Raw genomic sequence first — 13,725 nt, 5'->3', positions numbered from 1 at the left:
AATGTCTGATAAATCTATCAAAATTATCAAATAATACAAAACGTCTTTTAACATTCAACATCAGGCTTAAAATAAAATCTTTCTCTTAAAACACAATCCTGAGCTCATGGAGACTACACATTTTCCTAAATGGTGCAAATAAATTTAACATTTTAAAAGATGTCAATTAACTCATTCCAAAGAATTACAGGTTTTTAGATCCCAAGCCAATCCTTCTACTTGACAATCGAAATTGGTTCATGGAGTATTATTTTAGGCCAGCTAAATCTAATGACCTTTCTGCTCTCCAAGTTTCAAGCCACGGATTTCAGGAACAGAGACAAATGAAATGTGTATCTTACATTCCAGCAGGCAAAAATTGCGAGGAGCTTTTCTGGTGGCTACTAAAGACCATGTTTCTTAATAAGAAAATGACTGTTTAACACTGTAACCCATCAAGTCATTTCCTGGCTGCGCTTTACACGTGGCTTTCTATTATTATCTGAAACACTGACTGCATCCTTGATATCCTTGGCCTCCATCTCCATCTGCATTAGAAATCTTCGCCTAACCTCTTTCCTCCATCAAGGAATTCAGCTCCTTTCTTCCCATTTTTGATCAAAGTGATTGTTGAAAGGGAATGGAGGACGTAAGAAATGGGAGAGCTAATCAAAAAGGAAATTTGCACTAAGGAAACTGAAAGACATCTTTACTACTTTAATTTTGCTATCAGTCTCTGTGCCCCAAGGTGTCAATTGTAGATGCTTTCTGTTTACAGTCTGTAGCATGTCACAGTGGGACCACTCCTCCCTTTCCCTTCATCAGTCCTTTATAGGTTAGCTTACCCTTTCTCCTATAATCTCCAGCATTGCTTTTCTGTGAAATAGAGGGACTGAGAAACTGAATAAAGGAGAGGAGAATGGATAAAGTAGAGATGATATCTGCAGATATATCTTCTCTCCTCTTTTTTTGCCAGCTGTGTTTTTAGTATTTGACTTTTCTCCTCTTAAACACTTTGACTTTATTCCTCCTAAGAGACCCCTAGGTTATATCCATTTACAGTTTATAAAAGGTGTGCACTACAGTGAAGATAATTAGCAAGGGCCATTCATAACTAATTGAAAGGCTAACTTACGTTGAATGGATGGACAGAGATTTTTCTTCATATATATCCTTTAATACATCAATTTATTGGATGCTATGGTAATTACTCTTAGGTATAAGCATAAATAGAACAAGTTACACAGAGAGCTTACAGTTTTCTAGATGGAGTTAGTAATAAATTCCAATTCAAATATCACACAGGGAAATAGTGTGCTATAACAGAAAGAATAACAGGATGGGGTGAATAGTCAGGTGAACCCCAAGGTCATTATTTCCCACCTGTGGACCTGTGGTATACTAGACTGGGCCCCTCACAAATTCATATGTTGAAGCCCTAACCCCCAATGTAACTGTGTTTGGAGGTGGGGTCTTTAAGTGAAGATACAGCGACAGGGCAGCCAACTGTGAGAAAAGGAGAGGGAGATATCAGGAGAAAACAACCTGCCACACCTTGAACTTGAACAACCAGCCTCCAGAACTGTGAGAAAATACACTTCTATTGTTGAAGCCACGTAGCCTGTGGCATTTTGTTATGGTAGCCCTAGAAAACTAATACAGGGCCTTTAAGCAAATCACTTAAAATTTTCAACCACAAACACCTCTATCCTCATATTCTCTGACAATATCTTGTCATTTATTCTTGACCTCTTTTCCAGGCAATATTTCCTCTGCCTGTGTCTTAAATTGTTGGAGTGAGGCAGGGATCTGCTCCAGGTCTTCTCTTCTCAGTCTTTATATTGTCTGGAACAATCTTGCCTACTCCTATGGCTTCAGTAACCACCCATTTGCTGATAGATCGCTATACCCAGGTTTCTAGCCCACCGTTTTCCTTTTTTTTTTTGTTGCCTCCTTTTTAACTTCAGCTTTATTGAGGGATAATTGACATATAAAATTGATAAAATTGTAAGGTATTTAAAGATTAAGATATTTAAAGTGTGGTAATTTGATATATGTATACATTGTAAAAGGATTCCTTCCACCTTTTTTTTTTTTTTTTTTTTTTTTGCGGTACGCGGGCCTCTCACTGCCGTGGCCTCTCCCGTTGCGGAGCACAGGCTCCGGACGCACAGGCTCAGCGGCCATGGCTCACGGGCCCAGCCGCTCCGCAGCACGTGGGATCCTCCCGGACTGGGGAACAAACCCGTGTCCCCTACATCGGCAGGCAGACTCTCAACCACTGCGCCACCAGGGAAGCCCTCTTTCTGGTTTTTTGATGAGAACCTTTAAGGTCTACTTTCTTAGCACACTTCAGTTGTACAATACGGTGTTATCAACTACACTCACCACATTATACATTAGATCCTCAGACCTTATTCACCTTATAGCTGAAAGTTTGTACCCTTTTACCAACCTCTCCTTATTTCCCCACGCCCTACCCCCTGGTGGCCACTTTTCTACTCTCTGTTTCTATAAGTTTGAGTTTTTAAAAAACACCATATATAAGTGATACCATGCAATATTTTTCTTCCTATGCCTGGCTTATTTCACTTAGCATAATGCCCCAAGGTCCATTCATGTTGTCACACATGGCAGAATTTCTTACTTTCTCATGGCAGAGGAATATTCCATATATATATTATATATATATAATATTATATTCCATATATAATATATATATAATATTCCATATATATATTCACACATACATATGTGCACAGTCTCTTTCATTTGCATGTATTTTGTGATATTCATAGTGATATATTAATATAGTGTTTTAAGTATATTAATAATTTGAAAATTTCAACCCATGAAACTACAGTAATGCTGGGAAAGCACTAAAGTTGGAATTTTACTTTCTTTTCAAATCATTTTTATTTTTCAAGCTCCAGTGCTTTTCTTACAAGATTTATTTAGGATCCATTGTTTCCTGCATTCCTGAAAATCTTCCCAGAGACATGATTTCCAGATTCTACTCTAACATTATCCTTCGCAGATTTTGCTAGGTATTTTCATAATATTTGGATATTTCTATCTTCCTGACCTCTTCTCCACATAGGCTTACCTGATTTAATAGAATAATGAATTTTATTTGGACAAGGTCTTGGAGGTTATCTCAGAGCAATCCCATCTCTAGTTACATGACTTTCCAGCCTTAGCTTGAATAATTTTCAGGGACTTGGCACTCTATTATATAAGGAAATTCTTTTCAGAGTTGAAAATGTTTTTCTCTTATTACTCCCAAATTGCCTCTGTGTTACTAACATCTAGATGTTTTAACGTCTAGAATTTTCCCCCATAGCAAAATCTGGTTGTCTATAAGGCAATAAGTAAGTCCCGTACATAAGAACGAGTTCAGTTCTGAGAGCACATTCGTAAGTCCAATTTGTTTGTAAGTCTAACAAAGTTAGCCTAGGTACCCAACTAACACAATCGGCTATATAGTACTGCACTGTAATAGATTTATAACACATTTCACACACATAATACATAAAAAACAAACACAGAAAATAAAGAAGACATTTCTAATTTTGTAGAGGATGCACACACATGACAATGTACGCCAGACACATGACCTAACTTAAGTGATTGGATACGCGAACACACATTCGCATCTTTGAAAATTCGCAACTTGAAGGTTCATATGTAGGGGACTTACTGTACTTCTAATTTTTTAAATTAATTCAGACAATTAAAATAATGGATTTGAAATGTTTGTCACTATGATTTTTTCTCATTTATGCTATTTTTGTAAATATTCAATTAATATAATTAACTAATAACATTATTCGATTTTTGTGTTTCGTTTTTATGTTTTCCCCACACACATGCCAATGTCAATATAATATTTTTTATATGTTAATATAATATTTTGTCAGTATATAATGTCAATATAATATTGCTTTATGTAGATGAGACCCCCTACCCAGTGTTCTGCATTCTGAACTAAAAGCCCTTAGTTCTCAACTGGGTCCCATTACTTAGCTTTGGGGTTTGGCCACAGCCTGGCTGCTATTCTCAGGTTACACTCTTGTTGGCTACTAAGCGATGATGTTGGAACCGAAACTCCTGGCACAGTCATTTAGCTCAGAATCTAGATTTCATGACAAATGTTGGGTGCTAATTCCAAAGATAGGTTCAAATTAAACTTCTGTTAATTCTGGGTTCCCCAGTTTGTAGCTAGCTTTCTGAAACCAAGTGAGAACTTACCAGTTACATTTAATTTTCTACTTTTTGGCTTACCTAGCTAAGATAATTTTGAATTATAATTCTTTTGTTCAAAAAAGTGCATATACCTTTTAGCCAAGTCTGATTAAAATGCAAAACAGGATTACATCTTGTGACAGACCAGTGGCTAACATTCTCCTGATCTACAAGACACTATTAATCATTAATGCAATGCAAAGTTTTAGAATCTGACACACATTCGTCCAATAACTATTAATTCTAGCCTATTTAAAACATTCTATAATGGTATTGTAACTAGCAGTCAAAATGGCTTGCCTAAATAAATTCCATTATATCTGTTTTATTACCCTAATCAAGCAGTGAATGAATTTGGTTTACTATAATTTGTTTTAGTGAAAAGAAGTTATTTTTCTTACTAGTAGACTACTTTCTGTCTTCTCTTAATATTACAGCCTTTTCCCCTTCACTGCTGATCTTGCTTAAGGACTATCTACGAATCCTTTTGTAGTGTCCGTATTAGTTTTTACAAGTCTCAGTTTGTTCTGAGCTTTATTCCCATGATGCTATTCATAGAGATGCATACCATTCTCCCATGTTTATTTCTCCTTCAGTGATTTTTCCATCAGTCTGTGGTACAGATTCTTTGAAAGGATTGCCTTTGATTAATCTGATACATTTTTAATATGTCTATTTATTTACATGAACCTGAAAGCCAATGCCAAGGTTCTGGGTCAGAGACAGAGTATTATCACTTATAGCAATAACTGTATTAGTTCTCCATGTTCTATTATTCCCTCTTCAGAATAATGCAGTCAGGGGCAAAATCACAACATACATGCCAAGGACTTTTTTGTACTATAGGAGAGGAAGCCCCAAACTATGTATGTGGGAGTTTATATAGGCTACAGAGTACTCCTCTGTTCCTGAAAGAGGGAGAGAAATCTTTGTTCCCTAATGGTTTAAAATCCTTCAGAAAGTAAAAGGACATCTCTGGGTTTCATCCTTTGAAATGTAAACAAACACCAAGGAGGTAAACCCTTTAAATCTCCCTGAGATCTCTCACTTTTCAGTCATCTTTTACCTTTCAAGACTTATCCTTCAATCCAGCTTGCAGTTTTCATTTTTCTGAATGCCCTAATCATACAGAAACATGAAAATATTTGTTTCCCTCCACTCTCCATGAGATCTCTAATCCCCGTGTAGGGAAGTTCCGTTAAGAAAAATATACGTATACATTTTCATCATAAAATGTTTCAATAATTAGGGAGCAGATCTTTAACATGAAGAAACAGAGGATAATCAAAGGGAAGAAATACTTTGTGTATATGTGGAAAGAGTAAGAGAACATACAAGTTATTGTCTTTGTCCAAATGAGATCCTTGCTTCCAGGATTTTCATTTAGGTCAGTAAGCACCCTGTGTTTTTAGATAGCAGTTTCTCACATCTCCCAGAGGTATGACTGTCCAAGTGATCCATATTGGGCCTAGTTAATGGCCCATTGGGCCTAGTTAATGCTACATCTGGTACCAGATCCTTCTCTAATTCTTCTTCACACCCCTTAGTGTCTTATCAAGATTACTACCTTCTACCATTACTCCTACCCCCATTCTCCATACCGCAAGCAGAGGTTTTTTTTTTCAATGCTGATATGGTCTTTAAAATATTAAATAATTTCTTCTTTTACTTAAAATACATTCTAAATTATCGCATTTAGAACACAATTCAAATTTGTTAACTCTCCTTGCTTGATTTGTCTCCAGTCTGCCTCTCTAGCACCATCTTTTCTACTTTCCTCATCATCCTTTCATCATAGTGGCCTACCCTGAGATATTGAAAACAACCTCAGAACAAGATCTTTCCACTTGAAGGCATCTTCTATCAATTTGTTTTGCCTGAAATGTCCCTTCAATGAGAATCAGGCCAACCCACCCACCCCAAAACGTCTTCTGCTTCTCACCTATCAAATCACAAATTGTAGCAGATTTGACTAATTATCCACCAACCAAAAAATGTGTTCCCCCTTCCGAAACAGAGTTTTCAAAGGAAAGCAGTGCATATCCCATCTCCCTTGCAGCTAGGTAGAGCCATGTGACTAGTTCTGGCCAAGGGAACATGAGTGGACATGCCATGTGGTATGGCAAGGTTTAGCACTAAAATCCTTTCCTGTGCTCCTCTATTTTCTCTGAACTTTTGTATGGTTTGAATTAGAGTGACTCTCAGTTGCCCTTGAAAGCAACATGTTGACAATGTCAGCAGCTCCATCACAAAGGGTTCTTGAACAATTGTGTGGACAAGCACAATCCCGTTAACCTGTTCACCTACCCAATACTTTTACATGAATAAAAGTAACCTTCTATTGTATTTATACAGTTTACATTTTAATTTCTAATTTTTATGGCAGTTAGTCTAACCTTACTAATAAGGAGAAGTATTGCCTTCAATGTTTGTGGCCCTAGAAGAGGCTGGAGAGCAGAATGTTACTAGCTTGGGTAGCTTGTTATTTACTGTATTTAGGAAGATATTACATAAGAACAATGATCTTGGTCAAGAATTTACTGATTCAGGGGCAGAAACAAAAAGCAGAAAGAAAAGGGTGAAGAGTTTTGAAACTTAAACCATAGGAAACGAGACTTAAAAAGAACGTAAGTAACAAAGGTTCATCAGCGTCCTCAGTAAACAGAGAAACTCAGCTTTGAAAGGTTTAAATTAAAAATTCTTCCCTTCCCCTCAAGTTTGTCACTTCATATGGTCTCAAGGTAGCTGTTACGGAGAGAGACATAGGGGCATGGAGGCAAGGGAATAAATCAAACTTGAAAATTACGTGTAGGAGAAAATTTAAGTTGTAGTTACTGGCACCTGGTGCTGACTGAAGGCAAGTAAATCAGAAGCTTACTGTTTTTGAAAGCTGGTGTTTCCAAAGAAATGTGAGCCTTCACTAAAGGAGTCTTTGAATAGTCAAGACTTAGAGCAACTTCTTAACTGTCTAATTTATATATGTAACAAGTAGGGAGTTGTGAAATCTATATTGCTCTCAAGGAGGACATAGTCCCCGAACACCCCCTTATATGTGGTTTTGGAGGATAACTACAGTTCCTTTCAGATAATAGTATTTAGGTCAATGAAGGACTTTCCCTCCTGCCAGGGTGGAGACTTCCATGATAACTGGCAGTTTGGATGCTGTGGCCGTTACAGATGAGTGGCTGCTGTATATCTTGTATCCTTCAACATTCTGAACGGTAGCTTTTATTGCTATCCTTGCTCCACTTTATAAAATAGGCATGTGACGTTGGAAAATGCACATAATTGGCCTTTCGGTATGTGGATCATTAAATTATGAGAATCCACCTCTGGAAATGATGAAGAAGACAGTGCAGCACCTGTATATCCTGGACTTTGTACTGTATGCAGCAAGTGGGTTGGATTTTGAGTTGTCTACTTAGGGATGGGGTATAGAGTCCTATCTGATGGTGAGAGAGGTAGATTGTGAAGAAATGTCTAACGGTCCACCAAAAACACGTTACCTTTTTTATGTTATGAAGTGTATATGGGAAGCACAAGATAGAATTTCCCAGGTTTTCTTGCATCTAGCTGGGATCCTGTGACCAGGTCTATTCAATGCAAGGTGAATAAATGAGATTTGGCTCACTTCCAAGCCAGGCCTGTTAAATGTCCCTGGGCTTCTCCCTCACCTTGCTACCGCTGTTTTTTCCCCATTTCAGCCCGCTAGAAGCCATATATTGAAGATTGCAGAGCGTCTTTTCATTTAGTTCAGAAAGATGGCATGGAAGAGGGCTGTTCTGCTGACAAACCCACTTGGTCCCATGTTACAAGATTGAAAACTAAGCTTCTATTGTATTGGAGTAATTATACATGTGTGAGTCTATTTATTAACGATTACTTCCTCAGAGACCATTCCTATCCATATAATACCTATCTTAATGCTTGGTCATTTAGAAGATGGTCAGTAAATATTTTTTGAATGAGTTAAATAATGCATAATTTTTAAAAACAAGCTGTTTGGGCTTCCCTGGTGGCGCGGTGGTTGAGAGTGCGCCTGCCGATGCAGGGGACGCGGGTTCGTGCCCCGGTCCGGGAAGATCCCACATGCCACGGAGCGGCTGGGCCCGTGAGCCGTGGCCGCTGAGCCTGCACGTCCGGAGCCTGTGCTCCGCAACCGGAGAGGGTGCAACAGTGAGAGGCCCGCGTACCGCACACACACACACACACACAAAAACCACAAGCTGTTCATTTGAGTCTTGACCTGCAACATGACATTTCCTTTTGTAAAGATTTACCAAAGTTGATTCACAATTTAGATGTATTCTTACCCAAATATTTTTTTTATTTATTATCTATACTCAGGTTTCTAATTTTCTCTCAAATCCCAATATAACACACGTAAGTTATGACCTTTTCCTAATTTTATTTAGTCTCGATAATTTCTCAGAAGTGTTACTGTCACAAACACACACACACACACACTCACACACACATCACAGAGAAGCAGAATTCCTGGAATTAGCAGGAAAATAGAAACCCTCCTGGAATTACCAATTCATTCTTTTACTGTCTGAAGAAAATTAATGTGTTAGGCTACAGATGGAGTAATGGTCTTTCTTTTAATAAGATAAACATTGAAGGTCGTTGACCTCATTTTGACGTCGATAATTTATTATTTAGTTCTTTACAAAAATATCTAGGCCCTTTCTCATTTCACTCTTTTGGCCCAAGCCAACAATGAATTGGCCCCAGACATTGGAAAAGGGTTTCCTTTTTGTCTCTAGTACTGTGTTTGGTTCAGTGCATTTCTAGAACTTAACACCTTCACCATATGGGCTCAGAACTTTCCTAAAAACTAAAAATATAGGAAATGAACAATAAAGTTCAACAATACAGTGTATTATTACATAAAACCTTAACTTAGAAACCTGTAAGATTTATTTTTCACTACAGCAAAAATACTCCTTTCAACAGATCTTCTGTTTCAAGCCACATACAAATTATCATGAACTTATCATCAGGATTTAAATGATCAGAGTTGACAATGTGGCAGAATTCTTATAATTCAAGCTTTCAAAAAAAGCAAATCTCAAGTCATTGATTTTACTCAGTATCTAAAATAATCATGAGGCTTAAGATGAGTTAGTGGAGTTTGTGACAATAAATTAAAGCCTTTTATGGGATATTCTGAGGGTTCTCGTACAGCAGAAGCACCATGGAATAGAGATTCATTCTTTGAATGCTTTTTTGGTGATTTGTTTAAAGCTTTTCACTGAATATGAAGTCTTCATTTTCGTACAATCCAACAAAAGCTCCAAAAATATGTGTTTCTAAAAACTATTTCATGGAAACAAAAATCGTTATTGCATCTTCCAAGAGAAAAAGATCACTTTTTTGGTAAGCCTGTGAAAGCTGATGAACTCATAGATTTACATGAGGATTTGCTAAATGTGATTATTCCAAATTTCAGCTGTAGAAAAGTTGTAGTGAAGTTCTGTGCAACACCTAACACCCAGCAGGTGATCACCTCTCTCAGTTTGCTTGAGACTGATCATGAGGGTCTTAACATTCTCCTCAGCTTGACTGAACTTTAGGATGCCTTTTTCCTAATTCTTGGCCCCTGACCTCCCTTTTCTTAGAGCATTTACTTTAGGAAACTTAGAGTTGTAAATTGTTTTCTGTCCCTTTGAGATGTAAATCTTCTCACAGCCCCTTGACAGTTTCACAACCCAGGAATGTCTTTCCCGGGGATCTGGGAATCATCTATTTGATATATAATCATCATGAAAGATATCATGCTATCTCCCTGTTTCTGTGTGAGGGAGGAGCCTAACTTCAATAAACAACAATTAACAAACACAAATGGCCTAACCCTATTAATCAGTGACTCCCTAATATTCCCCAGTACTTTTCCACTAACTCTCCCTACAGCTTAAAAACCCTCTCACCTTTGTTTCAGCGGAGTTGAGTTCAATTTCTCTCTCCTGTTGCAGTAGTCTTGAACAAGGGTTCTTTGATTGTTTAACTCCATTTGATGCATTTTTCTTTTGACAGGACTTTCCCAGAGTTAGTATTAAAAACCCAAGTCACAGGAACCATCTCAGACCCAGGCAAACCAGAAGAGTCAGGCTTGTTTGTTTTTAACACAACCCTTTTTTAAACTCATTTATAGGTAGTTCTGAAGCCTGATTTTCTCTCAGAAGAGCGTGAGTTGCCAACGACCATGCTGCTATGTGTGGTGGTCTGCACATCATTATTCTGTTGGACAGAGTAGGTGCTCGATAAATATTTATCCAGTAAATAAATAGAGGTAACTCAACAAGTATATGAACACACTAATGTCACTGAAGCAGTTGCCTTTATTGTTAGATCAATACAGAATATAGGATGACCCTTGTTCACCTATCCATTCATGTAGTGATTCATTAATTTATTCATCTATACATTCAACAAATAGATATTGGGAACCTCCTATTTGTCAACCTAACAGATTTTTCCCGGCCCTTTAGTAGTTTATAGACTAGAAGAAGAAATAACAATGAGTAAGAAAACAACAAAAGCAATGACAACAACAACAACACACACTATTTAGACTGTGGAAAGTCCTGTGTGATACGAAAAAATGTAAATTAGGTGTTGACTATAATCTTCTATTTTCACTCTTTTATAATCTTTTAAAAGTCCTAAAACTCTTTAAAGACTGGAGATTTGGTTTTTTTGTTATGGTATGCAAATATCGTCCTGAATGTCATGAGGTGGTTTAATATATTCTTTCAATATACTAAACTGTTAAGAAGGAAAGAATATATGTATCTACCGAGGCTCGTATACTAACTACTATAACAATTTAACATTTTAGGAAACCATTTTTGGTATCCTGAATTATTTTAAATATTAAATAATGAATTTCAAATTCGTATTTTAGAACATGAAATTGAGACCTTTGGGAGAGGTTATCTTGTGAGCAAGCTAATAGCCCTCACGTGGCCAAACAGATGGAATTTTGCTGCTGACATCAATTTTTCCTATCATGCTGGGAAACAAAAAGTGATTCCTATTCCAAGTAATACAGGAGAAAGACTGATATGGCCGTGTCTGACTAAGATTTGTGGATGGTCATTGGAGTATATGTCACTTCTATGACTTTCTTTTAACACAGTAGAATAGTTTAATGTGCTTCTGTGTGTGTGTGTGTGTTTGACTTGTGAAGTGCTATTTTTAAATGAGTATATACAGTCAGAGCAGTTATGTTTTTGCTATGACTATTAGGGTAGAAATTACAATGCTTACAAATGACTGAAAAAATGTTTTCTAGTAATGTTTCTCATTTCTCCTAGCCCAGTGTTGGTTAATCAAGCATGCTTCATTCAACTTCACTAAGATTCTTGTGGGGTTGCTGGACAGGAGTAGGTTGAACACTTGTGACATACTTCAGCAGAGGTGTCAGCTAACTGGATTCATGGTTCACAAAAAACAAAATTCTTACATGCCTAAATGCTTGTTAGTCAAGTGGTGCAAACCTATTATATAGATGTGAAATCTGTATTGGTTAGGACTATTTTAATTGCAAATAACAAACCTCAACATGAACTGGTATAATCAACAACCACAAATGAATTTATTGACTTTATAACTCAGCAATCCAGATAAAGGATGCTAATGTGACTTGGCATGGTGAATAAGCCACTAGTCATCTAATTTTTTTCCTTGTCTTTTTGCTCCATCTTCCATGGCACTAGTATTCATTTTCAGTTCTACATGGTGGCCCCAGGATTTTCTTTTATGTAGAGTGCAGTTCCGTATCTCATATTATCTCAGCGATTCATGCAGAGGAAGAAAATGGCTACTTCCCTGTGGTCTCCCTTACTTGAACTGTGTTATAGGTTCACCCTTAAATTGAATATCAAGGCCATGGTGATGAGATGAATTGATTGGATTAAGCCTGTTCAGGACCACTTCAACAGCATTGCCACTATACTGTTGGGAGAAGTAAACTTCTCCAAGGGTCAATCAGGCTACTTTTGATTGAAGAAGGAGGAAATAGGTGTTTCACATTCTAAAGGCCACTACTAAAACTTCCCATATAATTTATACAAAGACAGGTTAGCTGTCAAATAACCTCTTCCAACATGTCTCATGGACAGTGAAGTAATATCCTTGTAGTGTCCTTTCTCCTTCCCACTTGATTCATCCTTCCCAGAAAGGACTCTTGGATTAACTTCCTGAGTTTTCCATACTCTTTCTCTCCAATCTTCTACTTCTCTTGTCCACACAAGGCTCTCCAACCTCCCAGCCTCTACCAATTTTAAGATGCACATCAAATCCCTATTCTTTTCTTTACCCACACAGAAGCATTTGGTGGTCTATCAGGTAGAACCTCAGTGACCCATGATAACTGGACTCTACACCATTAACTAACGAAAACTCTTTTTCCTTTTCTTGAAAAGATAGGAACTAGTTTTTGTAAACCACGATTGTCTAATCTTTTCTTCTTGGAAAAGAGGAAATTTATTTTTACCCACTGCTGGAAAAATATTCTCTTTTCATCAAAATGAGCAGAATGATTCTTTAAAATGCTAAAAGAAAAAGGTAAAATTAATTTTAGTTTAACATTTATATTCTGTTATAATATTCCTAAAGTATATCTTTGCTGAGAAGAGATGCAAAGAGAAGAGAAGGCTATGAGTTAGTTATAAATTCATGCTAATCTACTCAATTTTTCTATTTTCAGATAACTTAAAGGGTAGGATGATAGTAATAATAGCAAACACACATATAGCATCTACTGTGTGTCAGGCAATGTTCAAACATTTAATAATTTTTTTGATTCTCACAATAGCTCTATGAGGTATGTAATATTATTACCTACATTTTAAATAGAACTATGTCACAGAGTAGCTAAGCAACTTGCCCAAGGGACATAACTAACAGGTGGCGGAGCTGGGTTGTGAACCCAGGCAGTTTCGCTTCAGAATCCAGGTTTTTACTTTTAACCCTATACTACTGTGGATGATTATGTTTTCTGAGTTGGTGGTCAACTAAAAAGTGACTTAGATGACATGATGACATATAAGGTCAGAAAGATGATTTATTAATTTTATTCTTTTTAGATTAGATTAGGACCCAGAAAAGTCTATTCAGGGAAAATATGAGACTTTTGTCTACTTCTGTAATTCTAGGGGATGCCAACTAGCTATTGTGCCCCACTCCATATGTGAAAGCTTATTAGTTATCTGTTTTATATATTGTAGTGTGTATATGTCAATACCAATTAGGACAAATCTGAATCTTTTCACTTAAACTGCTGTCAAGCCAGGTCTACCCCATGTTATCCATACACAGTTTCTTTTGCTCCCAAATCAGGACTTTACCTTTATTCTTATTTTGTTATACTGTTTGAAACCATCATGTGTTAGAGTACTCCTGAATCTCAATTTTGTCATTTAATATTTTAACCATTCATTTCAGATACATATATATTTCATATATATCTACATACATTTCAGATATATATAT

The sequence above is a fragment of the Lagenorhynchus albirostris genome, chromosome 12 (genome assembly GCF_949774975.1).
Source record: "Lagenorhynchus albirostris chromosome 12, mLagAlb1.1, whole genome shotgun sequence".
NCBI lineage: Eukaryota > Metazoa > Chordata > Mammalia > Artiodactyla > Delphinidae > Lagenorhynchus > Lagenorhynchus albirostris.
This window is presented reverse-complemented; position numbering follows the sequence as displayed.